The sequence below is a fragment of the Ursus maritimus genome, unplaced genomic scaffold, assembly GCF_017311325.1.
Source record: "Ursus maritimus isolate PB19 unplaced genomic scaffold, ASM1731132v1 scaffold_22, whole genome shotgun sequence".
Lineage (NCBI taxonomy): Eukaryota > Metazoa > Chordata > Mammalia > Carnivora > Ursidae > Ursus > Ursus maritimus.
The window spans coordinates 43,690,138-43,717,580 of record NW_024424675.1 but is presented as its reverse complement, the minus strand read 5'-3'; positions in this window follow the sequence as shown (position 1 = coordinate 43,717,580).

Sequence of the window (27,443 nt, the reverse complement as noted above, 5' to 3'; positions counted from 1 at the left end):
ACGGTCTCCTGGCCGGGGACGGGATCTACATCTGTGCTACGTTTTTCTCCTCGTCGCCTCTGACGGCAAGGTGGCGATGCGGCAATCTCCGTCTCTCTCTTCCTGTCCTGTGCGGCCTTGTAGCGCAGTACCTGAGCCCCCGGCCTCTGCTCTGCCTTCCTGTGCCTGTCCCCTTGTCTGCAGCTCCCCCCAGCCCGCCGCACCCTGACTTCCAGCCCAGCCAGGCTGGGTCAGAGGGGAGCTCACGGCACACAGATTCCACCCCTGCAGCTGCTCAGCTTAGTGTGTGACCCCAGTAGAGAGAGTCACGTGGAGGCAGGGTGGGCGGGTACGTCCTGGCAGCCGTGCTAGGGAGGGAAGGGGGGTGACGAGGTCTGCATTAGGTGAGGCGGAGGGAGCAGGGGTCTCAGTTTGGCTTCACACAGCCACCACCAGTGGCCAGACAGGCGGGAGGGGAGGCCCTGCAACCTCAGGTCCTTCCCGCCCTGACACTCTGGCTCCGCCTTCCCACGTTCCAGCGCGAGGGCCTGGAGAACCACAGAGCTCAGCAGGCCCAGGGCTGGGCTTGCAGGCCTCTCTTGGTGGCAATCACAGTGCCTCCCGCAGCGAGACGGACCACCAAGGCCTGGGGAGCCAGCGCTGGGGACCATCTGCCCTGACGAGTGAGGTCGCACAGCCTGACCCACGACTTGACGCATCAACACCTCAGTGGAGGTGACCCAGCCATTCTGACACCCGGGTGGGAAGAGAGGCTGCCAGTATGAGAGACGCAGCGAGAGGAGGGGCCGTGTGCGTTTCCAAGACCACCCCCTCGCTCAGTCAACACTCTGAACTCCCGAGCCCGGGGCTGCGAGCTCTCTGGCTGGGGCACTTGTCACACTCCCCGCTTTGCTGGTCTGCAGGTGACTCGGATCAAGGCACGGACCCCTGACTTCATGTTCGCACCTCGTAAAAACTCACTTCGACGCCCACGTGAGAATGAGCCTGGGCTCCAGCCAGCAAAGACTTCTGGGAAAAGATGATTCTGCACGGGGAGCTTCTCCTTGCAAGCCTCCCCTCGGCCCTTCTGGGGGCATCGGCTCCCGCCCCGGCTGGCTCTGGTGCCCGTCCGTTGCTGTGACCACCGCAGTGCATCTATCAGGGAGCACGTCTGAGCTGCAGATACACCGTAATTCATGGAGAAGCGTCCCGAAGGATTTTTCTGATGGCCACGGCCTCTTAGTCAGGGGCGGTCCTGATCACTGTCTACACTGAGCACTTCTAAATCGTTGCCGGATTTTTCAGCCCAGCTCTGGGGCCACGCGAGGAGGAGGAGCTCGGTCCCTGAAGCTGGTGGGTGGTGGCTCCTGCAATCTGATGGGCTAAAAGGCTCTAGTTCTGCCACAGCTCGTGGCTTTCGGGGACCGGGAGCAGGTGCGGTATCTGGAGACCCGCAGAGAAAGCAGAGCAGTCACCTGCCACGGCTGGCGTTCACCAAAGGAGCTGCTTGTGACGGTGCCACGGGGAGCCCCCAAGGGCGAATGTGCAGGCCAGGGGCCCTTCTAGTTGGTTCTGTGCGTTCCGGGCACCTCTGCAGAACGCTCGGCTCCCCCAGGTCTGTGGAGGAGCCTCTGCCAGTCCCGTGGCTTTCAGAGCCCTAAATCCAGGGAGCGGGGAGCCCTCCCATCAAGACTTTGTCATCAGACCACTGCTGGACCCTCACCCCAACCTCGGAACTGCGCCGGACGCTTGCGCCCCTCAGTCCGAACTGCGAGGCTGAGTTTGTGCCTGGAGTACACGTCCCAGATGGCTTCTTGAGGGTGCTGGGCTCCCCCAGGTCACAGGCACCCAACCACCGAAGAACCGCTTGGGGCCCAAAGCCGTGCCCCCTGTGCCCACGGGAGCCACGCCTGGGTCCCTCACCAATACCATCTGGTTATCAACAGAGGGGCTGAGGGGTCTTCGTCAGGAGGGACCTACAGAGGGGGCTGCTGCTCAAGCTTCAGGGCTCTGTCCTCGACCTGCTCCTGGCCGGTGCACGTGGGCCTGGAGTAACGGGACGGACGGGCACGGTTTGCTCACGTTCTGTGCCTGCTGCCCTTCGCCGGCGTGCCCGTCAGCTTCCTCACTCTAATGAAGCCCGTCTGAAGACCACCAGCCTGCAGAATATTCCCGTTATGCCCAAGGCCACACGTGACGGGTCCGGCTGTCCCTGGGGTCTCATTTGGAGATTCTGCTAATAGCCTCAGGGATGGGCTCAGCTCAGGGGACAGGAACTAGATTTATTTTCCATCTGCTGAGTCATCCATTTGTGGGGGCTCTTTTGAACTGGGTGGGAAAGTGAGACTGCGCCTGTCTTTGCCGAGCCGGCCGACAGGGCCGGGCCCTTCTGTGCCACCAGCCGCCACTAGCCCGTTGGGGGCGGGGCGGGGGGGCAGAAGCACCCCCACACTGGGCTGAGTTGGCACTTTGCTTTTGCAGGGACTCCCTTGGCGACAGCGTGAGAGCAGTCTGCTCATGGGGTGTTTCATGTGCCCGAAGGTTTGTTTATTTTAGTTTTTAGCATTCTGTTCTCTAAATTAAGACGCTGGCTGTGAAACTTGGCTTTTAAAGATTTCCTAATTTTTAGACTGAGTCATTAAGACGTTAAGATGTTTCGCAGAACTCTTCCTTTCAAAAGGGGCTACGCTGACAAAGCCATCCGTTGTCTTGCGAAGAGAAGCGAAGCGTGAGGCCATGGTCTTCTGAAAGCCCGAGTCTGTTTTTCAGCTGCAACTGTGCAAACCCCTCCCAGGTGACACAAGAAAGTACACAGAGTATTTGTACACGGCCACGGATTGATTCTTTCATTCCCCAGGGTTGTACAGCCTCCCTTTGTGTCAACATCGTGTGGTTCGTTCGCGGCGCTTCCTCAGCCTCGTTCGGATCCAAGGTGGGATGTGAAAGCCCTAAAGGGAAAGGCGAGGGCGCCGGCAGCTCCAGGGGTCCCTGGGGAGCAGGGAAGCCGCCCCCGCAAGCAGCGCCGCGCCCCCGCCCCCCGCAACGACGCGCTTGGACGCGCGGGACCCCCGCCGGAGGGGCCCCGCTGTAGAGAGAGGACCGACTGTGGGGAGAAACCCTGTCCTGTGAGGCCTCCCGCCCCCCACCCCCCCGGGTCAGCCCCTGGGATGGCATGAAGGGGTGAAGGTTTTCAGAGGCGGCTGATGATGCTTGGGACCAGGTTGCCATGGTAACGCAAGCCGAGCTCCAGCCCCCACTGCACTGCCACCACGAGCGCCCTGTGATCTGTATCCCCCAGCAACACGCAGGAAACCGACGTGCAGCCCCCGGCAGACGTGTGAGGCCCTTCTTTAAAATTCCTGCTGCGAGGGGTTCTCTCCCGGGCGCCTCGGCCCTGCGTGGGGTGCACCCGCTCGCAGCCCGGCTCCTGTGCGCTGGAGTGTTCATCTAGCTCTTCAAAAAATTCCAGCAGTGGATGAACACCTATCACCCGGGCCTGGCTGAACAAATGACGGTGTGCCTCGCAGCGCAGGGCTCTGCGGGCGCTAGAAAGAATGAGGCCGCCCCATAGATCCTGATAGGGAATCAGCTTCAAGATAGAGCGCCAAGCGGAGCAAGCAAGCTGCGGAACACCGTGCGGAGGACGTGCGACCATTTGTTTAAGGAAAAGATACATAGACACACACTGCTTACACATCCCGGCATATCTCTGGAACAATTCAGAAGCCTGTAATGGGGAGGGAGATAGAGGAGGGAAGGTCAGTTAATTTTCACCGTATGCCCTTTTGTACCTCCTGAATCAGTTTTTAACTATGAGCACGCGTTGTCTAGCCAACATAAGAAATGAACACACTACTGAAAATCTACTGGAGAGTTTGTTGTTTAAATAAATCCAGTAGAAAACAAATGCCTTTGTAAAGAGAGGAGGCTCCTTCTCTCTCTCTCTCTCTGTCTCAGGTTTAAGGCTACACCCTGGAAACTTCAGAAGAAGAAGGAAGATCTAAATAGTGAAGGTTTAAAATGCATTCTTCCAGCTTGACTTCTGCAGTCAGCGGCACCCTGGGAAAAGCATAAACGTGACCCCTGACAGTGTGGAACAAACCAGGCCAAACAGAGCACTTCTCTAATGACCAAGGCCTTGACTCTGTCCCCTACATGCATTTCCCCTTGCCTTGGACCCATTTCACATACGGGCTGCAATAAAATAGGCTTGCTAGTTGGTACTTGATTCCCTGCTTAAGTGCCTGACGGTGCTCTGCTTTGGTCTTTAGCCCAGGACGTGACGGGGGACGGAGGCAGCTCAGAACTTGGCAGACAGAGCAAGCAGTGCTGCGCAGGATGAATGGGAACCGAGGAGGGTGGGAAGTTGGGGTGGGGGAGGCATCCGCAGGTCGGAATTGCCATTCTCCCCCAAGAAATCCTGCACAACGCTGTCTGGATTGCTCTCTGGCGTTGCCAAGAATCCTGGGCATATAGGTAAAGAGTTGATGCATTTAAAAAAAACAAAAATCCACCAGGGTTGTTGACCTGATTCTCTGATTCAACACAGCCTCAGCACACCCTCCCCACATCATATTTTAGGGGGCATGCACACTGTCCCAGATGTGGGGTGGCCAGGATGTCATCACCCTGCCATCTGCCTCCTAGCGCTGGCCCAAGCACCCATGTCTTCCTTCCCCCTCCAGACGGGGAGCCAGTTCACATCAGTTGGACCTGCCAATTCAGAGCTCCATGACATTTCTGATCGTGGCTGGGTTGACACCACCGTATTTCCAATTAAAACACAGTTTGTAAATTAAAAGTGATAGAGGGTTCTGGAGTGTGTGTTGCTTACTTGGGGAGCCGGCTGCTTCCAGGTGAATTGAGCCCGTGTGTGTCTCTGATTCAGCTTGTGCTTGGGGGTCACAAGAAGAAGCGTAAGGCACGTGGTATGCTGCCTGACGTGTTCTGAGGGCTTCCTACACACCGGCATGCCACGGCCCCTGGGGCCATGTCCAATCCTCCTGTTTGTGGATAAAACCACACTCTTCTACCCACTGCCTGTGGCTGCTTCCTTGTGACAGGGGAGAGCTGAGTCGTGATGGAGACCGGATGGCCCCTGTGTCCATACTGTCTGCCGTGTGGCCGTCTGCAGGGGGACGGGGGTGTGCACAGATATTTGGGACATGGAAGGACTGTGTTCCGGCCGAGGGCCACACAGACAATGCGGTGAGCAGGGGAGAGGGGGAGGTCAACATGGGGATAGGCAGTTAGGATTATTGGAAAAAAGCATTCTTAAAAAAAACAAAAAACAAAAACAAAAACAAAACAACAGCCACCAGTTCCTAGTCCTCTGCTTTGTTCTGGCTTTTTCTCCAATGCACAGGTCTTTGTGTTATTTCAAACAAGGAGCTAGGCCCACAGCATCACTGGGGGCAGCCAGTTAAAGCCTTTCTCGCCCCCGAGAGGAGGGAATGAGTGATTGGGACTCGGCAGTTGGCAAGCTGACCGCTGGTTTTCTGAAGCTTCTAGAAATGGTTAATGGAACTCAAGTGTTTCTGTGGCGCGTCCTGGAAACACGTCAGTAAATTTGCGTCCCTGCAGTCGTCTGGCTCACGCTGCAGGAGGTCAGTGGCCTTGAAGGAGGACCAGGTGCTGTCATGTTCTGGGGGCTTAGAGTCCGGTTTTGAGATCTTTTTCTCTTTCTTCTGTGCAGGGCTGACCTCTTCTTGAAGGTCTGGGGGGCGTATTTTTAACTCCCATTTCCCCCCTAATTCGAAATGCTCGGGGGGGGGAGGGGAATGAAACCAAGCTAAGGAGCCCGCGGACCTTAACGTGTGTAGGTTTCTTTGACGAAGCCCCTGTTTTATACCCTCTGGGTGGCTGCCTGCCCTTGTCCAAATCGCGTCTGCATCCCCTGCCCTGTTCCCACTGCTGGGGCATGTGTGATTCTGATCCGCAAGACAATGGGCCAGCTAGCGTCTCCCCTTCCCGCTGCACAGAGGACCTCTCTTCCCAGGGGGCTTCTCCCCCCGCATGGGGGCTCTGGGCAGAGGCGGGGACTGAGTCTCCATCTCCCCAGCCTCCGGCTTCACGCAGTCTTCTCCAGGCAGAGCTGCTGGATGAGCCGTTAAAACCCAGGGATCTGGGAAAAACCGTCTAGTGCCATGTCTGCCATTTTAAGGGTGAGAAAATGAAGACTTGGTGGGAGGGGTGTGAAGGACTTGTGGGAGAGCCACGTTCCACCCATCTATTCCTTCCACAGACGTTCACGGAAGGCCTGCTTGGCACCGGGTGCTGTGCAGGTGGCGGCCCCACCACCCCCAAGAGCCTGGTGGCGAGGTTCCGAAGGGACACACAGGCCCCTGCAGGGAAATAGAGACCCGGCAATGGGAGGGGGTTGGAGGAGCTGTGAAGAAGCCTGCCCTGAGGAGGGGATAGGAGGAATTGGAGGGGGGCAGGTGCAGGGAGGGAACAGGGCCTCGGGTGCCCCCCTGCCCCGCCCGGCGACAGGCATGCATGACAGCAAGGTGGGGGGACACAGCCCGCCTTGGGCAGGGAGAGGGGTGGATGGGGCAGCCGTGGCCCTTTGCTTCCCTCGCATGGGGCTCCAGAGACACCTCTGTGGGGACCAGCCATGGAAGAGGGGGATTGTGAGAGGCGCAGCTTTCTGGGAGCCAGGCCTAGGAAGGCTCAGGACCTTTGTGCCCAAGGGAGAGTGTCCCCTACCGCCCCTCTGCAGCTCCAGCCTGCCCAGGCTGGTCCAAGGCCTGGTCAGCCCGTAGGGACGATGGAGCTGGAAGGAACTTTGAAAAGATGGCCTCGTTCTCAACAGGGAGCTCCTCTTGAACCAGGCCCTCCACTTTAAGCTGAGGGAGGAAGACAGGCAGGAGGCCTGGAGGACTTGCAAAGAAAAATCAAGGCATCAGAGGATCTTCTTGTCCATCCGGGGCTTCTGCAGGGCATAGGGGCCTACCTGGGTCTCTTAGCCAGAGGCTCCTCCTGGGCAATCCTGCAGCTTGAGTCGCTTCTGGGGTCCATGGATGGGGAAGACACATCACCAGGTCCCCCGGCATCGTCTCTGTCTACCCCAAGGCGTGGCAAGGAAGCAGAACGTGCCCACCAGCCAAATTTGCCAAAGAGTCGCTCCTCCCCCTGCAGGCCGGGGGCCCGGCAGAGAGGCTCAGAGCTCTCATGAGGTGTGGCGGCCAAGTGTCGCTTTGTCTGGAGGTGGTGAAGAAATAAGGGCCCGTGATTAGCGGGCGCAGACAAATGGGGGGTCAGAGAAGCTCACCCCTCTGGTCCATGTGCCAGGGAGGAGACGAAGGGCCCGGCCGGGCCTGGCACACGGCAGGCACCTGCTCGACAGTCTTAGCACCCCTTCCCTTGCCAGCGAGCGGTACAGTCAGTAATTGCTTTAGTGGCCGAGTTAGAGATTACCGAGAATGACCCTGCCCCCGACTTATCTTTCACTTTTACTGTTTTGCCTAGAGAGGTTTCTGTGGCAGCTTGGAAAGCCAGGAATGAATAAGGACAGAGGTGACATTAAAGCTGGGCTGTTAGCAGAAGTGAAAATTAAACAACTCAGCCAAAATCGAAGCCTGGTAGCGCCGTGCCCGTAGGAGCAGGGGAGATTAATATCTCCCCTTCTGGAGCCCCTGCCGAAGTGCTGGGAGTCTGCGAGGGATTCTCTCTGGCTATCCCAGCTCTTTCAGCCTGATCTTGTGGTGTAAGGGCCGTAGCCCCGTTTTCCAGAGGAGGACACTGAGGCCCCGAGAGGCAGAATGCTATGTCCAGGGTCACACAGAGAAGGAATGGGGGGGCCAGAATGAGGTCCCATCTCAGGGTCGCCACGTGGGGGGTTGAACATCTCATTCTGCCAGGTCACACCTGAGGAGCGCAAAGCAGACAGGCCACCCCTCCCCCCCACTCCCCAAGCAGAGGACAGAGGGAAGTAACGGCAGGTGCAGCCTCATGGGGACCCCCGCTGCCCTCACTCCAGGGGGCTGGGCCCTCCCAGACCTCAGTGTCCAACAAAGAGGAGGACTTAAATAGGACATAAAGGGAGGCCTGAGTCGCTGCCCTTGCACGTAGGGAGCGAGCCGACATCTCTAGAGCAAGACCCTGGACTGGTCGTGATGAAAGGCTGCTAATTAATACATGGGAGCTGGAACCCTGCTCCGTGGCGCCCTCCCCGGCTGACCCCCGCATTTGCTCACGGAATTCTGTTCTGGATCTACAAGAAGCACGCCTCTCAGAAGAGCCCCACTTCTCGGGACCCCCGCTCCGCAGTCACCTAGGAAGAGGCTGACCGTGCTGGCCTGGCTTCGGAGCCCATTCACAGGGGGCAATGAGCCCCGTAGGGGGACGGAAGGCCAGCCTCGCTCGTCAAGGAGGAGTTGATTGTGTCCAATAGGCACTGGAGGCAGGGGAGGGCACAATCCATTGTCGCGAACAAGTTACCCAAGAAGATGAACGCAAGCCTCCAGCTTCTGTCGTGTTCCCGGGGGCTGACGCTCTGCTGTCTCCTGAGTTCCCCCCGGCAGCCCCCACCCCACCCCCATTCATTTCCTGGAAGTTCTAGAGAGCTGGGGTCTCATCGTGAGACAGTTTATTTTAAGAAGCGTCAGCCTCTGTTGGTTACCCCTCAACTCCAGACTTTGCCCCCGAGAACTTCTGGAAAAGGCCGAGCCAGCCATGCCCATCCTCAGACTGAAGTCCCATTTAGTCTTATCCCCCTAATTTGCAGAGAGGATGCCTAGGAGGTCTCTGCACAACCACGGGAGGCTGGTCGGAGCAGAGAATCTCTATGAGGTTCATGAGAGACAGCGAAGAGGCCAGCAGCATCTGCAGAGGGATGGGGACAGCGCTCTGACCGTCCGGAGCCCCAAACAGACCTCGCTCTTCATCTCGAATAATTGGTCTCTTGCAAGTACCCCGAGTCAAAGCGCACAGGACACACTTACGGCTGCATATGCTGTAATCAGGTAATCCTTTTCATTTCCGTGTCATATAATCAATAGGGAAAATGCAGCATATTTATAACCCACAATTAGGCTTTCACTGCATCCCCCCACCCCCCATCGCTCATCACCAACACCGTCTATAAACCCTATACCCGAATCCGAGTGGCTCTCATTCTATCAATCAAGTCTTTCTTGGTACAGGAAAGACTCCACAGCATGGCGATGGCATTTAAAAGAAGCAGCAGCAGCAGCAGCAGCAGCAGCAGCCCACTAAGGATGATTTTTAACTTCGCACATCATGCAGCAAGATGGACTCCAGCGTTCGGCAGCAGCATTATTAAGAGCCGGCCGCTTAGACGGGGAGGCGTCCTTGAAAGGGTGTGATGGCGTATACACAACGTGCTATTAAGGAATAAAATCAAGCAAAGTAAATGAACTCATTATGATCGGCTTTTTATTCCCAGCTTGTCAAGAGTCATAACTGTATGAAGCATTCGCTACCTCGATCAATTGGAAAATCAATACCTTGGTATTTGTGGAGAGCATCTCTGATAAGAAATGAAAGGAAGTGTTTGGGAAACATGGGGGATATGATTTCGTCCTCTGACAGCCCGGGTCTCGAAGCAGCAGCTCTACTTTGTCCGAGCTGGTGCTGCAACGAGGGCTTTCTCTCGCGGGTGTGCGGCTGGCTGGGTCGGCAAAAGGTTCTGATCACCCAAACCACACTTTTCCTGGGGAATCGAGGATGGCAAGTATGGGTGCAAATTTCAGCCGTTTGCCCAGCGAGCGGCCACGTGCAGTGAGGCTCCCCACAGATGCAGGCGAGCTCTGCTCGGCTGGGCAGCCCGCCACCTTGGCCCCCAGGACTTTGTGGGTGACACTGGGCGGCATCAGAGATCCCACCAGCTTCCGAACAGCCTGCCGGGCCCCGACCAGTGCTCCGCTGATGCTGCCACCCAGGCGTATCTGGACTACTGAGCACTTTGCAGTATTTAATCAACCAGGGACTTCACCAGTTTGCGCGTGGGGTGACATCACTGCAAACATCCCCACTTCCTAGATTGTTGCTTTTATTATTTTTTTTTTAACAGGGAAAATATCAATCCTATGCGAAGGTAGAGAGAATAGTATCCTAAACCCGTCTTCAGCAATGATCAGCTCTTGGCCAGCCTTGCTGCCATCCCCTGCCCCCCCGCCCCCATGGGTCCCCCCCCCATCCCTGGATTATTTTGAAGGAAATACCGAACATCATGAATATTCCCTTGTCGAGCTCCTCAATAACCGTAGAGACGGGCCCATCATCACAAGTGAAAAAGGAGCAACTCCTCAAACCCTTGATCTGTGTCCAGACTTTCCTGATTGGCCCAGACCTTAAAAGAAAATTTGTTCGAGTCAGGATCCAAATAAGGTCCACACGTGGTCATGGCTTCCTTGGTCGATACAGCACGTAAGCTCTTAACCTACGGATTCCCCAACCCTGCAATTTATTGTTGAAGGAACCTGATCAGACACCGTAGGATTTTTTTACTGCCTCGATGTTGTTGATTGCGTCCCCACGGCCTCATTTCAAATGGTATATTCTGGATCTATCGTGTGTTCTTTATTAATTAACTGAAAGACTTCTACGAAGAGAAACACTCCCTCATCAACTATTCAATTTCCCCGAGACACAGTTCTTATTTAAAAAACAAAAAGGCAAGAAAAATGCTTCTCCTTCCACAACAGGGGCTGGTTTGTAGGGCTCTCCCCAGGTGCTCGGCGAGTTCTCGAAGTTTCAGTCTTTTGCAGCCGTCATCCTAGCAATGCTCAGACTGCCCCGTCTTTGGCCAGAGGGAACCCCTCGGTTTCACAGCCAGTGGCCTTTGGCACAGGCGCTCGCCCTTTCGGCTCCTCCGGCCCATCGAGAGCCCGGGGGTGCCCCGCCGCTCCCGCAGAGTGTCCCACCGCCGCCTCCTTACCACCTTGCGGTCAACAGACTCGGCTTCATTTTCTCTCCAGTCTTTAACAAGTTTGTGTCTTGTTATTTACCCGATTTGCTAATACATCAAATGGTTGGAATGAATTTCTGGGCTACGGGGTGCTTTGGACAAGCAGTAAAGCAAAAACAAGTTAACGAACCCAAGTCCCCGCCCTCCGCACACCCCCAAACCTTCTTGCCCGGGGAACCAAGGTGGCCATTCCTGCCCCTGCCTCTCACTTGCTGGTGTTCACGGATCCTGCCTCATGTCTTTCATCCCGCACTTCAGCTGTGCTGTGTGGCCGCCCTCCATGCCACAGGGCGGTGCGTGGATTTCTACTCCCTCATCTGTTGTCATCCAGCTGATTTATTTGTTGAATCTTCAGTGGAGAAAAGCAATTGCTGAGGTCTGGCCCAGATACTGTGCTTTTTCTCATCAGTCTCATGACCTTTCAGTATTTTCTGTGTCTGGGGCTGCTTCCTGCTTTCTGCGAAGGTGAGCCACACCACCTGCCCGCCCCCGGCCCCTTCGGGAGAAACGCTGAGTTCTGGCCAATGCTGACTTCGCCCTAGACATGTTGGGTTCCCTTGGGTGGGGGCACTTGGGCTCCCACATCTCAGTTGCTTTTTCTAGAAGAATCGCTGCACTGAGGAATGGTAGGGCTTTGGAAACCATCTGAGCCAACAGCTGGGGCTTCCTGTTGCAAGGGTGACCGGGTCTAGGGACAGTCAGGCCCCACCAAGCTTACCCAGGCTTGCTTTGAGAGGGGTTGGTGCAGTTCTGCCCTAAAACGCAAATTCAGATGAAAGGGGCAGGAGACGGAAGCCCCCCTCCACCTGGGTGCACATTGCTGCTTCCCACCTCTGTCCCCGGCGGTCGTCCCACCAAGATAAGTCAGCCAGATGCTGCCGTCCTCGTGGAGGGATGGGGAAAGAAAGGATGTCGCCACTTCCTGACTAAGGTTAACAGCTCCTGGCGGCACGGGCCAATGGGGCGTGGTCTACAGCCTGGGACCTGGGTAGACTTTTCCTTGGATTGTCTTGTCCCGAGTTGAATTGAAAACTCTGTCTGTTCTCCTCTTAGATACTAGTTCCCTAGCATATGAAGTTCTGTTCATTATGAGTTTCCTACGACCATGTCTGAGGCCTCCATCGTGTTTCCTCCTGGAGTTACTCTGGCTTTCCGTTTCTCTGCCGCCCACCCTCCCTGTTCTTCCCTCCATTTCTCCTCTCCCAGCCTTCCCCAGACTCTCCTTTCCTTCTCTCCTTCCCTTCTTGGTGTTTCTCTCTTCCCTGCAGGTTTCTCCTTCTCGCTCTTCCCTTCAGCCTAGCCTGGTCCCTGCTTCCCAGCCCCCAGGGTGCAGAAGGCCCCCTGGCTCTGCCACCCGCAGACCAGGACGAGGGGCCCCTGGGGCAGGCAGGCGTCCTGGTGAAGTGCCCCAAACACCACGAGGCAGAGCTGGTCCGGGCACCCCATGCAAGCCACTCGTCAGGGCTCTGAAGGAGTTTCCAGCATCCTCTCAACTTGTGAGAAAAAAAAGTCCTTCTCTTGACCTTGACATCTCATCTGACTTCTTAGACGTTCCCTATGATTTGAAAGAAGCATCAACAGAGCATAGACTCAATGATCTTTAGAAAAATAATGAAGACAAAAAGAAAATTGCTCCTTCCTTTACAGATTACCCATGAAGAACCACAAGTACAGAAATACATTCAAATCTCATTAAGTGGCTGTATCTTCCAGACTTTGCCAAGTAGCCGGAGGCCAAGTTGTTACTCTGTGTGAGTACCGAGGGCGTCTGAGCGCCTCTTTGCTCCGGGAACTTCAGATTGGGCAGGCAGCTGAGAGCCTAGGACATGCCAAGTGCCACTTTCAGTCTTCCTTCTTTGCCAATCTTCTTTCTGATCGTTCTCCATTTCATCTTCTTGTAATCACCCGGACGGTGCTCAGAGAAGAAATATAGTTACCAGGTTCCAAGGGCTCAATCTAATTAAAAAATGCTTGCGTCGGAGGAATTTTAATTCATAAGCATTATTCCGACGGGGTGTTGGGGGGTAGGACTTTCGATAGATGATTTAAAACCCAGAGACTTAGTTGGATACTAAATAAGACGTGGTTGGCTGATTTGCGAATAAGACTTCCAAATAGCATCTCAAACAAAGGCCTTTCAGGATTCGGATTTTTAGGTTTACACTTGCTCACCCCAAAGTGGGCTGTCTTTCTGTTCTTTCAGGGGTCCGCCCTTCTCAGTGAGTCTAGAAAACATCCATCTTCTTGCAAACAGGCTGAGTCCTATATGAGAAGAGAGAACTGTGAAGTACGGGAATAGTCAGTCTTCATTAACCTTCATCCACTTCTTACCTTTTCCCTGAATTCTGTCCCATGCAAAATCCATTTCTCTTTCATTCGCCCACCTATCTGTCACATGCTGAGAGTCCCAAACTCTGTGCGCCTCACCTCCCTTAGAATCAAGTCCACCCAGGTTGCAAACCGAACATCGAGCGCTCTCTCTGCTCGCCGCTGTGGAGCTCTGAGGGGGCACAGGAGGCTTTGTCACCTTCCGGGGTCGCTTGTGACTCCTGGAAACTCACACAGCGTTCCCGTCCTGCACCCCCACCGAGGAGATGGTTGACGAGGGAAGCTTCCCTAGAATGTGAGAGGATGGAAGTAGGCACCCTGAGCACGCTGCCTCCCTGACCGCAGGGCCTCCCCCGGCCGTGGTAGCTCCTAGGCGCGTGGACACTCATGAGCTTGGCATGTGGGTGCCCACAGCCACCAAGTGGAGCAGCCACCGCCGAGAACCACGACCCCTTCTTTGACTCTTTACAGTTGACTCCCGGCTTCTCCTTGCGACGGCGAGTGTGCGTATAGAACAGCACTGGGAGCGTGTGGGCAGAGGCCGACGCCGAGGTCGGCAACAAGCTAAGGTCTGAAGACCTCATCCAGCTCAGCCCTGTTCCCAGTTGTCGTTTCTGCTGCTAAGAAGCGAGATCCTGGTCCTGGGCCCTCTCGGTGGTGGGCAGTCTTCACTCCCGCGCAGCGTCGTGGGACCAAGAATTGCTTGCTTTGGAGAAGAAATGACTATGATTGTTTTTTAATTAAAAAATTTAAATGGATGCATTATTTATATGCAGTGAAATGTTCAGATCTTAATTATAACATTCAATCTGTTTTCATGGGTGCATAACAAGACACAGAACACTTCCGTCATCCCAGAAATTTCCCTTGTTCCTTTTCCCCGTCAGTTCTTCCCTGATGCAACCACTGACCTGACTTCTGCATCCTACGTTAGTTTTACCTAGTCCAGAATTTCTCACTGGAAGCATGTGGTCTGTGCTTTTTGGTATCTGCCTTCTTTCGCTCACCATATTTTTGAGACCTATCCATTTTGTAGTATGTTTCAGGAGATCATCTCTTTATTGCCGAGTAGTACCCATTCCACATTTTGGTTATCTATGGATGAGTCGATGGACGTCTTGGTGGTCTCCAGCTTGGAGCCAGTATGAACAAATCTTTCATGAACACTTTGGTTCAGACTTTTGGTGTACGTACGTTTTCATTTGGATAAATACCTCGGAGTAGAATTGCTGGGTCATGGGGTAAGTGCACGTCTGTTGTTTCAAGAAACTGCCAGAGAGTTTCCCAAAGAAGTTGCGCCGTCTTCCATGACTTTCTGAATGCCTCCCCTCCTAGTCACGTACCCTATGTTGGCTGGGTCCCCACCATGGTCCACCCGCTCCTCCTTGCATTCCAAAGTATTTATTGATTACCTGTATGTGCCAGGCACCGTTGAACGCACTAGGAATTCAACAGGAATAAAAGACTCCTGCCCTTAACCTGGCAGCTATTGGTTTTTCAAGGAAATTGGCAAATTTATATGGACAGGCAAAGGACCTAGAATACCCAAAACCATTTTGAAAAAAGCAGCATAGGGTTGGAACACTAACGCTACCTGATTTTAAGGCTTACTGTGAAACACAGCCGTCGAGATTGCGGGTGTTAGGGGTAAACGACTAGATGTCTGGATCAGTAGAACAGATAGCTCAGAAAAGACAGCCTTTCAGCAAGTGGTGCTGGAACACTTCTGGATGTGGCGCCAAACCCCTCACACCCCGAAAGCACACGCACACAAACACCTTTACCCATACTTCATATCACATACAAAAATTAACTTGAAATGGATTATAGACCTACTTGTAAAACCCCAAACTATACAACTTCTACGAAAAAAAAAAAAAAAAGAAATTGGAGAAGCTCTTTGTGACCTTGGGTTGGAGAAAGATTTTTTTAAATAGGACACAAAAAATATGAGCCGTAATAGATACAAGTTGATTGATTAGACTCCATCAAAATACAGAAACTTCTGTTCTTGAAAAGACACCGTGAAGATCATGAAAAGATAAGCCACAGGCTGGGAGAAAAGACTTACATGGCTGATAAAGGGCTTGTATCCAGAATATATAAGGAATTTTTACAGCTCAAGAAGGAAACAACACAATTTTTTAAATGGGCAAAAGATTTGAACAGACTCTTAATCAAAAAAGACAATAAGACAATAAGCACATTTTTAAAAAGATGCTCAACATCATTAGTCATCAGGGAAATTCAAATGACAAATTAGAACGAGATGCCACCACACACTCATTAGAATAGCTAAGATTTAAAACCAAAAACACCAAAAACTTAATACCGAGTGCTGGAAAGAACGCAGAGCAACAGGAGCTCTCCATCATTGCTGGCGGGAAGGCAGGACGGCAGAGCCACTGCGGAGGACACTGGTGGTTTCTTATAACGTTAAACGTTCACTGCCCGTCTGACCCACCACCCGTCCTACTCCCAGGCATGTAACCAAATGAGACGGGAACTTAGTTTCGTGCAAACACCTGCACGTAAACATTTATGAACGTATACTCATAATCCCTGAAAACCGGAGGCACCCCAATAGCCGATTAGCTAGCGAGTGGGCGGACGGTGGTGCATCATGGAACGGAGAACCGCTCAGCGACGGAAGGAACGGGCTGCTCCCGCGCGGTCGCATGGAGAGCCCTCAAAGGCATTATGTCAGACACAAGTAGGCGACACGGGGTCTGGTGCCATTTACACGGTATTTTGGGAAAGGCAATGCTCTAGGGACAGAAAACAGCTCCCTGGTTGCCTGGAGGTGTGTGTAAAAAGGGGGGGCACTGGCTAGAAAGGGCCCAGGAAACTCCTGAGGATGACAGACATATTCTGCCTTGACTGTGGCCGTGGTAACAGGATTGTACGCATTCGCCAAAACTCGAAGAACTACACACCAAAAACCAGGGCATTTTACTGAATGCAAGTCGTGCGTCTGGAAGCCTGGCTTGATGAAAGCCCCGGGCCTCACGGGCTTCTGCTCTGCGGGCACTGCCCCGGGTCTCTGGGCATCTGTTGCTCATGGCATCTCTCTCCCCTCCCCCGACGTGTATGTGCCTCAAATTTAAGACGACCTGTGGGGGTATGTTTGTGTCTGTCAAGGGACATCGTCTTTGCTTTTCACTTCCCCGCCATCCTCCAGATCCCATTGGGACGTGGGGCAGGTTGGTGTTTGGTATCATTTCTGGTTTGTGCTTTGTCTGGCGTTTCTTGTAGGAATGACACAGATCCGCGTCATGGTGGCGGGGCACCCGCTGGCCTTGGGACATTCCGGGCTGCGTGGAAGCTGCCTTCTTCCGAAGCCCGCGAGCTTCATCCTCCGGCCACTGGGCCGCCTCGTCACTTACTGGGGACTGGGGGCTGCTGGGAAGACTTTCCTGCCGGGATGGGATCGTCCTTCTTTCAAGGCTGCTCTTTGTTTTCCTAGCCTGACTGTCTTAATACCCTAAAAAAGGTACTGCCAAAACCAACAGTCATCTTAAAAGGCCTTTTTCAAAGATCTGTTTACCAAAGGTGGACGAATGTAAAACGATCTTCCGTATGTCATGCACGTTGCAGCTGTGCTGGGAGTCGCTTTTGAGGTTGAAGAGCTGTGAACTTAAAGAAAACCGAGAGGGGGAAGGAAACACAAGAGAAAGCATGCTTTCTGATCCGGCTAATAACCTGGGACGATGCCCCAGGGAATCGGCTGTTGGTTCACCGTCCCAGAGCGTGCCCTGTTAGCCTGGTGCGTTTCGAAGTGCAGTCACATTTGAATAATACGGAACAAAGTGGATTAATCCAGCAGACTGAAGGCTAGTGAAGTCACAGGTCTGAAAACTAGAAGGGACTGTAGGAGATGCTGTGGTGCCTCCCTCCCCGCTCCCGTCTTGGGTCGGTAGACTTCGGGTTTCCTTGGGATGGAGACAGAGAAGCAAGGGGCTGGCCCGGCATCGTCAGCGTCTCCAGCGGACCCTGGGCTCCCGTGTCCAGAAGCCCAGCGCCGCTTCTCTGCCCCATCTGCCCTGCCCCGTGCACAACTCAGCTGCACGTCAGGGCTCCACTCAGCGTAATGCGGTCATTCTTCGGAGGTCTCGAAGCCTCAGGTCACCCCTCGGAACACTGGCGCTCCTCGGCCTGAAACTTCTGAGTGATTGCCTGTCAAATAAACCAGCTTTTACTGTAATGGTGACATTCATATGACCAATTTATCTCATTGCCTCTCCGTGGGCGGCGACACCACGGTGTCCTTTAGTGTTACACATCTTAGGACTTCATCCTTCTAATGGCCAACAGGTCTTCCCAGATAAAAATCACGGGTCGTGCGAGTGGGAAGGAGTCTTCAGAGACAACAGGGTGGCTTTGCAGACGAGCACACTGAGAACAGGGCAAGAGAAAGCAGTGACGGGCTCATGGCCTCTCCATTTCTTATGCTCAGTCCTTCTTGACACCGAAGATTCTTCTGTGGCCTCTGGGTTAGCTCCTCACCGTGTCCTTGGGAAAGAGCGTGATTAGATCTTGGGTGACGAGCGTCCTTGGGGCCACGACGACAGAGGTGAGTGGAGATGGTGCTGGCCGGTGAAGCTGGGGGGTGGGGGTTGCAGACCGAAGGCTGGCAAGTCTTTTGCACCTTCTCTGCTGCGAACAGTGCGTGTGGGTCCCTGGGTGCATTTCTTGTCCCCCACCGCTGGCTGGCGCACGGCTGCATCAGGGACCCCCCCCGCCCCCTGCACAGAGCTACCGCGTAGGTGAACCTCCCCAAGAGGGTTCACCAGCTCAGCACAGGTGTGGACCCGGGGAACAGCTAATGCACAGCCCACGTGATTTATTAGGAAAATAAGGCCGAACGCATAGAAAAGTTGAAAGACTAGAACAGGGGTCCCTCGCGTCCCCATCCCTAGATTTATAGTAGTTTGTTTTGCCATGTTGCTTTATCTCTGTTTGTGCACGAGTGTCTATTGTTGTGAAACTACCGGAAGGAAAGAAGCAGACACCAAGGTGTTCTCCTGCGTGACCCCGTGATGGTTGGCACACCCTCCGAAAATTAACTCCAATCCTCTGCCTTGTCTGATACCCGGTCCACATTCTAACGCAGTTGTTCCTAGACCGTTGGTGATAGCTAGGCCGTGATCACTAGCATTTGGGCCCAGGAAGGTCAACCCAAGGTCATGAGCCACATGCGCCTGTCTTGCCCAACTCCTCTTTAAGGGGAGATCAAGAAAAGCCCTAGTCAAAATTGGGAAACATTCGTTCTCTCTGGGGAGAATCCGGGACCGAGAGAGCACAACCTCAGAGTCTCTGCCCTGAGACCCAAGATCAGACCAAGGGCGGGGGGTGCCCTCCTGCCGAGCGCCTCCGGGCTTCGGGGACATTCTCGGCCTGTGCCAACCACGGTTCCGCAGTTCGTGCAACTCCAGCCGTCCCGCTAATTCCCGGGCTTTGGGCCTGTTTAGCCAGGGCGGTGGCCCCCCGCTGCAGCTTTAACTGGCTTCCTTTTATGAATGAAGGAAAAGGAGACGTGTGTTTATTTGAACTCTTGCCTCTGAGTGACAGCCTGGGTCGGGCTCTCTCTCTCTCTCTCCGTTTGTTAAGAAAATATGTGAGAACACATCTCTCATCTCTCGCAGACAAGTTCAGAGCTCCGGGGCTTAGGGCTGGGCCACGGGGGGCAGGTTTCTGAGCACCTCAGCGTGGTGCTGTGATGGAAGTTTCTCAAGCCCACGGATTACCTGTCCCACCCCTGTCAATCACCTCCACTGTTTACCCCACAGGGAAGGCCAGGCGGCTTTCAGCATGAGTCACCTCCAGGGATGGGGAAGGAGGTGGCCCAAGGCCCCGGAGAGGCGCAGATGGAGGACCTCGTCTCCTTGTTCCCCTAGACAATCAGCATTTGGGCAGAAAGGGGAGCAAAGAACAGGAGAGCCCGAAGGGATGCAGAGCCACGTTTGCCCAAAGGAGATGTGGCTCCTTCCACACAGAGCGGTGGCCTCACCAGGCACTGGCCACGAGGCTCCCGGTTCCTCCGGTCTCCCACGCGGCCATTCCCGAGGACGTACCCCGTGAATCCTTGGGAGAGGAAGGGCGATGGGGGTCGTTTGGGATGCCCTGTGTTTGGCCTCTCTCAGCAGCCAGTGACACACCTTCCTGAGCGACCACCACCGCTACACAGTGGCCGAGCAGGAGGCCACCAGAGCCGTATCTCCCAGTTACCAGGAGACCAAGGGTGAAGACAGCCGATTGCAGGGGCTCCGAGGGACAAGAAGGGGTCTTCGGCCAAAGGATCCCCACCCTTTAGCGATCATAGACACCTCGGATGACATCCCAGCCCTCCCCTGGACAGAGGAGGAGTGCAGCTCCTGGGGGTCCCCGGCCGGGGGGCGGCTCCCCTGGTCCGTGCGGAGAAGGACTGATCCCAGCCCTTCCTCCCAGGGCCTTGTCAGCATGACCAGTTCCTCCCGAGTCTGGGGCTCAGCTCTCTTATCTCCTCGGGGCCTCGAATGGTGCAGCGCCATGAGACCTCGGGTAACGCTAACTTTGTAAACAGAGGCAGAGCAAGGGCAGAGGACCGGCCACTCTCTGCGCCAGCCTTTGGGTGAATGGCGGCACCTCCGCTGCCGTGGGGGACAAGTTCAGCCGAGAGTCAAAGGAGAGGCCGGCTAACTTCTGGGTGGAACCAGCTGGGCCCCGCCAAGGTCCAGGTGCAGCGCGACTCTCCTTAGCTCCTGTCCACCGGCCTTAGGCTTGCATCCTTGTTTAAATGTCCGCTCGGCCGGCTTGCCAGATAGCCTGACGGTGACAGATTCTTCACCTGGTCCTGAACTGACCCCCTGCCAGCCCTGGGTCCATGCTCCTTCCCTGATGGAAGCAACGCCCCAGAGACGGGACCTCATGGTGTCCTTTAACACTGTGCCGGAGGGAATGGGCAGAGTCAGTTTCAAGGGGATTACACCACCCATTTCGGTGGTGTGGACCAACATTCCAGAATTCAGATATGCCACCCAGCAAACTGTGTCCGTCCAAATGCAACAGCCTCTCTCCCTGCGATCCTGCCCAGCACAGCCAGGCTTCCCGCGCCGTGTAAGCATCTGCAGCCCTACAGAGTTTCCATGGTCTGTGGAGCGTCCCGTCCTCAACCTGTTGAGCTAAGCTTGGTCTTTATGCTCTGCAGGTTTATGCTCTTTGGGAAGAAAGGGGGAAAAGAGGGTTCCTTTCCAGCAGCCTGCTAGACCTGCCTTGTTAGATGAACGATCGATACAATTCACCCTGAATTCTGATGCAAAAACTGATAGTGACATTTTACCAACAAAGATGTTACCACAAAGACGTTACCTAGGCTAAGATAATTTCTTCAATTTATTTATTTATTTTTGCACACGTAGGGGTGCTGAGCTGTTGGAGCTGTCTTTGGGCAAAGCTTTGGAGCCCTGGGAAGATGATCAAGTCCCAACGGGTCACCATGAAACAGGTGAGTGGGCTCTTCTTTTTCCACCCTGGGAGCACGGCCTTTGCAAACATCTGCCATCTTCTTCTTGCTTATTTCTTTCCTCGATACAGACTTCCCCCTTTCGCTTTCTTTCTCTTAATTTTGAATTTCCCCAGGAGGAAGAGCCTGCGTAGTGAGACTGAAAATGTGCCAGGTTCAGAGTGTGGGGCGCTAATGAGCTATAAATGTGGGTCAATCAGCGGATGGAGGTGGCAGAAATTGCAGGGCTGATTCTCAGCTTGGAAAACAAAGGCAAGGCTCTTGAGTATGATGGGGACGTGAGTTTCCCCCAGGATGACCCGTCACCTGCTGTAATTCTTAGATGAGCAAGTGATGCTTTGAGCCCGTCATGACACAGCCTCCCAGCTTTGGTTAAACTCACTGTCCCCCAAAAGGCCACTTGCTTCCCTGCCTCTGGGCCCGAGTCCAAGCTGTCGCGTGCTAAAAGGAGCCACCGCTATTTCGTTGGCCAAGACCGTGCTCCATCCTCCGACGCTCCGTGACGCACGCAGGCCTGGCTCTACCCAGGGAGCTGTTGGGCGGTACACACACGAGTGTATTTTTTGCTTAAAGGTTAGGTTAATGACCTTCGTGCACATGAAGGGGGGGAGATCTAGACCGTCTAGTGAGCGATTTCAAGGATTATTGCTTAGGATGAGGCTGAGTTTAAAAGGTGAATGGACTTTAATCAACTTTAAACATTAAATAATATTGGAAAAATCCCAGTGTGTTCACGACTAAAGCTGGGGGTGCACACTTTGTTGCCAGCTTAACTGTCTAGGCGCATGAAGACTCCCCACCCCGGACCTGCCTCCCCATCTGAGGTGACCAAACCCCGCTTGTCATATGCGCCCCATCTTCTGGAGCGGAGAGCGGGCCGGCCCTCCCGTTTCCCTCACCACCGACCCTAGGCAGCCCCTAGCACAGGATCCTGTCCATATGGGCGCACGAGATGGTGGCTGTGGGGCGTGGGGCGTTCTGTGGCTCTTTTTGGCCGAGGGGAGCTTGGCGGCCGAAGTCCGGCCATCCCTGGCCCTGCCTCGGGATTAGGGGGAAGGTGAGCCCAGAAACTGACAAAACGGCAAAGGTGTTTGGACTGGGGGAGAAGAAAATGGCTTTCTCTGTTTGTCTTCAATTGCCAGGATGGAGAAAATCAAAGCAAAGCAAAAGAAAATTGCCGCTCTGCAGTGAGCCCGCAGGAGTCCTGATGACTTGGCGGTTAGCGCGAGCCTCCTGGCCGCCCAGGAAGCTGCGAGAAGGATTTGCGTCAAAGGCGACCTGCCCCCAGTGGTCTTGAGACAGGGACATTACACCGATCTGCCCGCCAGCGGCCCCCAACCCCCCAGCCCCTCCGGGAGCCAACAAGAACACGGATCTCTCCCTTCGGAGCCGGAATAATTAAAGCGCCCTTTTGTCTGACGCATCTCGAGACTCAGCTTTGGAACTGTTCTTCGTGGTGACATTCTGAACGCAACCAGAAGTCACCGTGGGGACGCCTCCCCATCTGCAAAATAAAAACACCCCTGGTCCACAAGGGTTCTTTCCGGTCGAGCCCTGGCTCTCCGGAAATCCGCGGATTACTGAAATAACGTTTTCTGCCTTCTAGTTTCGAGGTTTTTCAGAAACACGATTTCCCCAAAGGGCCAGGGGCCTAAAGAAGAAAGGCGTTTCATTTTTTATTGGTCACGAAATAAATAAAATATCTTTCAGAAGTTGTTACTTTTAAATTGGACTGGATTTTCTCTTTCTTTCGGTTGAACAGGTTGAAGAAAATAATGTCGTCTCTTGGCGGCCAAACACTAGGATGATTCTGTGTTATCCGGAATTTATATGCGGAGCGTGATGTACGGTTTAACCTTCCTAACTGGGGGACGCAGGGTCTGAATTGGTGCCAAGTCTGAATTCTGGTGCTTTTAGGGAAAACTATTCCATTCTAGTACTTTCCAGTCCACGAAACCATTCGAACTGGTCTTCCCTAGTAGTGCCCAGTGAAGCCTCCCTGGGAATTTTCTTGAAGCAAAGAAAAGAAGAGCTTGTCTGCTTACATGGCAGGCAGACCAGCACACCCTGGAAAACAGCGGATTTTTTTAGGGTGTTCGTAACAGCTCCTTTCCAAATTTTATTTGCACGAACTCATTTGTCCAAATGACTAGTTTGGTGAGGTGGGGGGCGCCGTGCAGTGTCGATTCTGACTTCTTCGGGTGAAGAGTGAATTTTACCCCTGGCCGTGCCTGAGTGACCGCAACCTGGTCCGGGAGGTCACGGCTGATAGCTTTTGGGTGTCACCCTCACTGAGGTGACCTGAGCATGGGGGGAGACGCTTGAGAGCAAGTATGGTGGCAGCCTGGGGTGAAGCATCTTCACGGCGGCCTGGGGCAGAGGTCTCTGGAAGACCCAGCACTGGGGGCCAGTTGGGCCAAGTGGTTCTCCTCAGCGCCAGCTTCCCCAGAAAAGGCCCACGCTCTGGGACACGCCTGTCATCTTACACAAGGAGGTGGCAAGGGGGCAGACGGAGGGCTCACGCTCGCCACCCCCCCAGGGCTATTAGAAGGACAAAGCTGAGCGCGGGCCCTTGGAGACGGGGGCAGAGCAGGACCCCGTCGGCCAACCAGGGGCCGCGTGCCGCCCTGTCGCGAACGATGTGTGCACGGTGGCTCTGAGCAGACGCGCAGAGACTGGGGCTTGGGAAGTCCACGGCTAACGAGGCGGGTAGATAGTAAAGGGAAGCAGGAGTCCACAGGGGTCTAACTGAGATATCAATACTCATGCATAATTTAAATCCAGTTGGGGGAAAAAGGTAAACCTGTCTTGACGGCACTCCCTGCTGTCATAGAACATGCCAGAAGGGAGGAAATCCCACGCACAAAACAACACGCCCACAGTGTCATTGAGATATCGAACACCCCTCAGGTGGGGCCGGACTTGTCGTGAGGTCAGTGGGCAAAGGGGCAGGAGCGCGGGTGTTCCAAGCTTCTCGCAGACGTGTTTCTAAGCGATCCGAGGCGGTAGCCATGGCCTGAGACCAGCAGCGAGGAAGAAGAACCGGCTGGAGGAGCGGAGGCGGAAAGGAAAGACAATTGGGCCAAAGCCCAAAACAGCTTTGCAGGTGACTTTTCTTGGAAGTGGCCTCCAGGGCGTGCGTCCCTGCAGTAGGATGCCTCCTGCGGTTCGAGGGGCAATGAGTGATGATTGGATCCACACGCAGGAGGTCAGACTTTGCAGAACAAGAGGCCAAGAACGTAACTTCAGCCCGGGTTTTCCACTGGGGCATTTCTAATTGTGAAAAGAACCACCAGCGCTCTGGAGACCCACCGTGGTGGGCGCTCGGTGCTCCCTCCCTCATGATCCAGGTGTGATGCTGACAATGCCTTCCCTCTAAGGGGGGCTCCCTTCCAGCTCTTGGGGGAAAGCGAGGAATTATGGGGAGTGAGGTCAACTGGTCGTCTTGGCACAAATGACTCCCATGGTCAGGGACACGTGCAGAACCCAGCAGAGAACAGGGGTGTTTACCCCCAGTTGTCAACCACTATGTTTGCGGTATTTCAGCAAAAGGATAAACTATTGGAAGAAGTGTTTTAATCCTCTTCTTTGCTATGCCTTCTTCGCGTGTCTCTGTCGCACACTGATTATTTAGGGCTTTTTTTTCCTTAAGCGTGCGTTTAGTCAAAGGTAATTACTCAGAAAAATCGGAAGAAAGGGGAAAAAAGTGCCATGTATGACTTGCTCTTTGCTCCTGTCTTAAGGGATCCCTTTTACCATTTTTTTTTTTTTTTTTGGGCAAAGCCAGAACTACTTAAAGCAGACCCAAGGAAGGCTGTCAGCCCGTTTTAGCCTTTATACCAAACAGCCCTGGATTTTCCGGGAATAAAGAGAGAGATCATCCAGCGAAATTCCGTTTGGGGTTGGCTTTGATGTTCCGACGTCTAGATGCAACTGTAAACATCTTTTAAATTCACAAACCACTCCTAAGAGCCTTTTCTCTTCTAAAAGGAAATTACTTGCAACAAATATGACATCGATTTTCCATCTCCCTTGATTAGTCTCATTTGGTCTGATTTTTATTATTTAAGGCTTACCGACAACGAGAATATACAGTTAGCAATGGTTCTAATTAGATTTTGTGACCTTTAAGGAAGAGAAGGCGGGTCTGGGCCCAGCTGTGCCTGAAACTGCTGGAGAACAGAGCCGGGTTTATGACCGTCTCCCGAGAACTCCCACAGGGCGCTGCACGGGCAGCCGAGTCTGCTCCCAGGATGAGGAGGCCGAAGGAGGGAAGGGGAGACGTGCGGGAGGAAGAGGGCGGCCAGCGGTGCCGACGCCGAGGTACTCGGGCCGGCAAAGCGGGGCTTGTGTGCTGGGATCAGCAGATGGTCCGGAGCAAACAGTGGCGTCAAACAGATCTGCCTTGTGACTGGGTCCATTGAGAGCAAGTGGACTGGGCAGGAAAGATGAGGTCATGGGCACATATAGGAAGCATAGGGAATCTTTTATACGCGCCGATGAAGGGGGGGCTTTATGGAGGTGTCCACGCAGCTGGGACAATGGGATATTTGCTGAAGGGCCAACTTGTTCGTCTGAGATATTGAGGGGAATATGCATTTTTCCAAGCCTGTTTTCCATAATGGCTTGAGCTTTGGAACGCGTTGACCAGACCCAGAGAGAGATAAATATGTGGTCTGTCAGGTGTCCAATCCTTCCTAAGTGAGGCATTCACTGGAGTTCAACCCTGGGCCCTGACAAGTAGTAGACAGGAGCCAATACAAATTTGAAAGGCTTTCCTCTCTAGACGGACCTGCTTTTCCCAGCATCTGCACCGAAGATCAGGTGATCCAACCTTAAGGCCTGCAGTGTACCAGCCTCCCCAGAAAGTGCCCACAGTGCTGTGTATGATTAAGGTGGACCCTAATTTCCATGGCCCATCAACACGCCTGCCTTGGACACACAGATACCCCCTATTGGGACGGAACAAACATTTGTAAAAATGCAAACCAAAAACAGACGGGAATGCCCCATGCCACCTATTTTGTTTTCTTTGGTGTGATTCAGGAGGCGAGGGACTGGTAACTTATGAGGCCAAAGTTGAGGCCGGAGCCGAGAATTCAGATGGAGCCGGTAGCCATGTTCAAAACTGAAACAACTACAAGAAAAAGCCTATCACTGAGCCCAGGCAGACCTCTGAGAAGCTCCCTCCGGGATGAAACTGGGTAGATACAGTTCAGAGTTACAAGAACCAAGTAAAACCTGACCCTAAATAAGAAACTACTGAGCTTTCCAGAAGCCAAAGGGCCTTCATTTCTGGGCAAGGTAGACTTCAGGGGCCAAGGTGGGCCCTTGCTTCCTCAAAGTACTTCTGTCACTTGCAAACCCGCGCGAGAGCAAGCTGAGGACACCCGTGTCCCTGGGCTTGAGGAAGACGGACACATCTTCATACCAAGATGGCAGCACTCATCCCAACAGTTGGCCTCCCCACGGGCTGACTGGATGCCAGGAGCCATCTGGACAACCCTGGATCCTACACGCAGGTAAGGACGATGACCGAGAGGTTAAGTAACAGGCTCAAGGCCCTTTGGCCGGAAAGTGCTGGATCCAGGCTCAGACCCGAGACTACTGCAACACCAAGGTGGGCCTCGTGTTGGACATGCTCTTCTTCCAGCTCATCCCTACCCAACTGCGGGTCAGCTTTTCTAGAGTATTCCATTCCCCCTTTGTGATCTCCTAGGACCCTTCCTTCAGAGCAAGTGTGAGCTTGGCTGGTGTGATCTCCACTTTATTACTCAATTCTCTGCCCCTCAGTTTCCCTGTCTGCACAAGGAGGCCTAATGAGAGAAACTAAGTCAGAGGCGGTTGCTATATGATGAAAGGGTCAAAACAGAACCACACCGGTACCCAGGATAAAGTAACTGGCCAACAAATATTATTAATGAGGCAGACCTGACCACGGCCATCCTCTCCTCACGTGGAAGGAGGGGTGAGGCTGGCTGGGGGCCCTCAGACAGAGAAGGCCTCTCTCAGTTCTACCCCGGTGCCCGTTGGCTTCAGCTTAGCTCGCACCGTGGACAGCAGCCTGCTGTCTGGGGAAGTTCTTCCCAGCAGACGGGCTCCCCCCCAGCAGCGACTCCAGGTACATAGCTGATGGATCGGACGGACTTCATTTCTTTGTCTCTGTGACGCAAGTCAACAATAAGAAATAGGGACGGGCTCAGGGGAGGGGCTCTCATCGGCCGTTTGTCATCGATCACCCGGGCCGCGTTGGTTCTGTGGCCAGCCGTGGCACGTTGATGAACCACGAGAGGCCGCCTCGGATCCTTCTGGCTGTCGGCCCGCAGAAAGCGCTGCCCCCAGGCCGATCCCCAGGCGCGTGCTCCCGGGTGGGTGCTGGGGAGGGTGCGGCGGGAAGGTGTCGCCGGGGCCCCGGGTGCCCCGAGCAGGGCGCGCGCTGCATCTCAGCGGCCTTGCGGGGACAGCGACGTGTGCGGTGGCGAGCTGTCAGGAAGGCCAGTCTTGTGGCGGCAGACATGGCTTTCTCTTACGAAATCAATTTCTTTTAATTATTCCATTCCAACAACTTTGAAAGTCACTTGGTAAGCTGACAGATGATTTATTTACGCCTCGCATTAGCTCCTGGCGAGGACTGCCCAAGGCCTGGGCCGCCGCCCTGCCTGCTCTGGGCGCCCTCCCCGCGGGCAGCCTGTCGTCCCGGGG